This window comes from Saccopteryx bilineata, chromosome 6, assembly GCF_036850765.1.
Source record: "Saccopteryx bilineata isolate mSacBil1 chromosome 6, mSacBil1_pri_phased_curated, whole genome shotgun sequence".
NCBI lineage: Eukaryota > Metazoa > Chordata > Mammalia > Chiroptera > Emballonuridae > Saccopteryx > Saccopteryx bilineata.
In genome coordinates, this window is record NC_089495.1 from 51480636 (window position 1) to 51485783 (window position 5148).

Genomic DNA, 5148 nt, shown 5'->3' on the forward strand with positions numbered 1-5148 from the left:
CATGATAATGGCATGTAATTCTACTCTTTGAGCTGATTTCAAAGCGACTGTTTTGGTATAAACTTGTCCATTGATTATTAAGCTGCTATTCCTGAGCTGGACCCATCAGTAAAGACTGTAGGTGCTTCAGGAATGGACTCATTAACAATTGTTTTAGGAAATACAAATGTAGTAATTAATGAAAATTGAACTATTTTATTAGCTGGGTAGTGAGAATCAATTTGGCCTGTAAAATTTTCAAAAGTGATTTGCCATTTAGTGGAAGTTTCCCAGAGCCATTGTTGTTGATCCTTTGAAAAAAGAAATAACGATAATTTGAGGCTCAAAACCTATAAACTGTAAGAGTCTCCTACATCCCTTGATAATCAAGGAGGTGGCAAGATCAAAATTGGAGGTAAACCTTTCTTAGGAGTAACAGCTAAATGAATCCATTTAATAAGACCTAAAGTTTGCCACAATAGTCCCATTGGAGTGTAATTTGAGGGAAAAATTAGTAAGGCAATTGATTCTTCAGGATTTATGCATTTTAGTTGTGCTTGTTGCAAGGCTTTTTCTACAAGCTTTAAAACTTGCTGTCCCACAGCTGTAAGAAGCCAAGGAGAAGCTGGTTCAGCCGAGCCTTGAAGAATATCAAAAAGTGGTTTAAGTTTTCTGGTAGTTAATTTCAAGGAAGGTCTAAGCCAATTAATATCTCTTAATAATTTCTGGAAATTGTTTAAAATTTGCAAATAATCTGTTCTGATTTTTAATTTTGGTGGACGAATTTGTTGTCCCTCAGTAATTTGTCCTAAATAAGAGAAAGGTAAAGATTGCTGTACCTTTTCAGGAGCTATATAAAGTCCTGATTCAGAGAATATTCTAGTTCAGGGGTCCCCAAACTTTTTACACAGGGGGCCAGTTCACTGTCCCTCAGACCATTGGAGGGCTGGACTATAAAAAAAAATCTATGAACAAATTCCTATGCACACTGCACATATCTTATTTTAAAGTAAAAAAACAAAAAGGGAACAAATACAATATTTAAAATAAAGAACAAGTAAATTTAAATCAACCAACTGACCAGTATTTCAATGGGAACTATGCTCCTCTCACTGACCACCAATGAAAGAGGTGCCCCTTCCGGAAGTGCGATGGGGGCCGGATAAATGGCCTCAGGGGGCTGCATGCGGCCCGCAGGCCATAGTTTGGGGACCCCTGTTCTAGTTGTTACAAAATGGTCAACACAGTGTATCTGAATGAGTAATAAGAATATTATCCATATAATGAATTATGTACATCTTAGGGTACTGCCTTCATACTGGAGAGATAGCTTGAGAAACATATTTTTGGCACAAAGTAGGACTGTTAGCCATACCTTGAGGCAAAACTCTCCACTGGTATGGCTCCATGGGAGCCTGGAAATTAAGTGAAGGAACACTGAATGCAAAATGCTTGCAATCATGAGGGCTTAAAGGAATAGTAAAAAAGCAATCCTTCAAGTCAATAATTACAAGGTGATAATTCCATTGAATGGCAGTAGGAGAAGGAAGTCCTAGCTGGAGAGGACCCATAATTTCCATAGTCTTATTTATTGCTCTCAAATCTTGTAATAGCCTCTGGTTTCCTGATTTCTTTTTAATGACAAATATAGGCGTAATCCATGGACTATTAGATGGTTCAATATGCCCAAGCTGTAGCTGCTCTTATACCAATTGAGCAGCTGCCCTCAGTTTCTCCTGAGAAAGAGGCCATTGGTCTACCTATACAGGATTATCTGATTTCCAAGTAATTGGGTCTGCACAATGCATTATTGGGTAGCAGGAGCTACCAAGGCCCCTATGCTAAATTTTGATATCTTAATCCATGCCTTCTGGTATTGGGTGCCACTTCTATGGTAGTGAGAATTCCCTGCTGTTCTTTCCCTAGTCCCTTGGTGGGCAAAAATTTCTGATTAAGCACTTGAGTATTGACTAAATTATTAGGACTGACAATCAATGCTCCCATATTTTTCAAAATATCTCTATCCCACAAATTAACTGGCAATCCAGGGAGCACATAAGGCTGAAAAAAAAATCCAGAATGACCTTCTTTATCTTCCCATTGTAAAAAACTAGAACTTTGTTGAGGGGATTTGCTCTGCCCTATACCTTGTAATTCTGTGGCTGCTGCATGAGTGGGCCAGGAAGGAGGCCAATGTAACTTAGCAATAACAGATACATCAGCCCCAGTATCTAAAAGTCCTTTAAATTTATGCCCTTGTATTGTTAGTTCCATTTCAGGGCGTTCCTGACCTATTTTTTGAATCCAATAGGCAGCATGAGTGGAGCCAAATCTTTGATTCTCTTGGGGTCCCTTTTGCAAGGTTTGGCCTTGTCTTAAAAGAGGTAAAAGGATTAATTGAGCAATTTTCATGTCAGGGGAGATAGTGACTATATTCCTCAGAGTGTAAGCCATTACTATAATTTCCCCTATATAATCTGAATCTATTACTCCAGGAAGAACAAAAAATTCTCTCAGAGTTAAACTACTTCTGCCTACAAGAGTCCTACTGTGTTACTGGAAAGTGGCCCAAAAATTCCAGTGGGTATAGCTCGAGGTTCCATCTCTGGAATTAATACGAATTGGGAGGTGGGACTGAGGCCCAGTTCTGCACTGCCTGTTGTTGCCCAGGATAGTTGGCCAATGTTTGGCCTGCTGGAATCAGAGTTTGCTGAGGAAACACTGACATCACCCCTATTGTATGATGGGACTGGGGAGGCGACCCCATTGTTTGTTTCCCTGCCCTCCAGAAGTATATTTAGTCCTACACTTATTCGTCCAATGATTCCCTTTCCTACAAAATGAGCAGAGATCCGGAGCCTTAAGGGCTGGTTGTCCTTGAGGGAGAGGCCAAGACCGATATCTAGGGCGAGCAGGACAGTTTCTAGCAAAATGCCCCAAACCCCCACATTGAAAACAATATTCACGGGCAGAAGTACTTCCCTGACCTTCCTTCTTTCATTTGTTCTGCCCTTTATCAAAGTATCATCCTGGAAATCTTTGCCTTAATGTCTGTGGCAAAAGCAAGACTTTGCATGTATGAAGGCCCAACATCGGCGCATATTCTGATATAGTCCTCTATATCTCCCTTCTTGTGGTAGGCCGAAGTGCAGCCTGACAAGCAGAATTAGCATTTTCATAGGCTAATTGTTTTATTAAAATCTTTCCCACATTTTTATCTAATACTATTCTTTCGACTGCTTGAATTAGCCGTGAGACAAGTTCTTGAAATGATTTATTAAGGCCCTGCTTAATTTTGCTCAATTTCTTTGTTTTGCCTAACTGAGTATAACTTTACACATAAACAAGACAATTTAAGCACAAAAAACACAAGTATAACATATAACTTTGATTAATCCTAATACTTAAATTGCTATTTGGCTCCTAACTCTGAACACACCTCACAATACACTAACCAAATCAGTAAGTCTTAAGGATCTACATTCTGTTCTATTTAAATTTAAATGAACGCTCCTTACAAGTTCTAAAATCATTTTATTTTTTTTCTAAATATTAGAGCCAGCAATTCCAATTTTTGCATGGAAAAAAAAGAACTTAATTCAGGCTTTAAACACAGACACATTTTGACAACATTAAACAAAGACTAAACAGAAACAAGAATTAGATGAACCAGACAAACCAGAGAGAAACCCGGGATTTCAGAGCACAACCAGATTAGAAAGATGCCTGCCTGATTTTAGTCAGGGCATTTTCTGACAGAGGGACTGAAGGATGGGACTAAACAAAATCTCCCCGAGAAAATTTTCTCTCAGCAGCTGCTGGGATATTTTCTATAGTCAGATCCAATATAGGTCCCCTGCCTCAATTTCCAGGCAAAGAAAAAGAAAGAAACAAAATGATAGTTCAGAAGATTGTAGTTAAAACATTAAAGAAAATCAGACCATAACAGGAAAAGCTGTAACTTTCCTAATACCTGAGTCTCCTATCCATTCTCAAATTCTATAGTCGCTGTAACTTGCAGCTCAGGTTGACTATGTTGAGATTTTTCTTCTCCTCAACAGCCCCTTCATGAAAGTTCAACTTCCACAGCAAATAATCACTCCTGGAGAGACAAGCACAAGCAATCACCTTCCAGTCATTTGGGTGAAGAGCCTTTGCACTAATAGTATCTAATAAACCAAGTGAAAAAGGGGCAGTAGGCCCATACTGAACACAACCAAGTTTAAGCTCTTTCAGAGTTCTAAAAGATACAGGTTCATGTTCTCGTACTGGTTCAGCACTCTGCCATCTTGGCTGCTTCTCTTCTTCTCCACTTGGCCTTTCTCTGCTGTCCTCTCACATGGGTTCCTCTGCCCCATTTTATAGTCTAGAAATAAAAAACCTTAATACAATATACAAACAAGGGAATCTCTGATACAAAGTCACTTATCTGATACATACTGGGATTCCTCATGAGAGTGCACCCCCCCCCCACCATGCAACAGTCAAGGGTGTGGGGAAAAGCTTAGTTTTAAAACTAAGCCTTAGGCCAGGGGTCCCCAAACTTTATACAGGGGGCCAGTTCACTGTCCCTCAGACCATTGTAGGGCCAGACTATAAAAAAAAACTATGAACAGATCCTTATTCACACTGCATATATCTTATTTTAAAGTAAAAAAACCAAAATGGGAACAAATACAATATTTAAAATAAAGAACAAGTAAATTTAAATCAACAAACTGACCAGTATTTCAGTGGGAACTATTCTCCTCTCACTGACCACCAGTGAAAGAGGTGCACCTTCTGGAAGTGTGGTGGGGGCCAGATAAATGGCCTCAGGGGGCCGCATGCGGCCCCGCTGGCCATAGTTTGCGGACCCTTGCCTTAGGCTATAAGGATCCTGCCTGCTTACAGCCTGTCCCCCACACCCAATGCAAACTATAAGCGAGCAAACATATATATCATATTTACAAACTTATTTGACCAACACATGAACACCAACATTTGACAACTTTTGACCTAAGAATTGTGGTAAGATGCCAAAGAACTGTAAAACTTAGTATTGGCAATGCCATTTTAGGAGAAAAAGTCTGGTTTCTTGCCCTGTCCTTTCCTTAGAGAATGGAGGGAAAAGGATATGGGAGTCTCCTGACTTACAAGGATGACTGGGTCATTTAGTTTAACTATAAT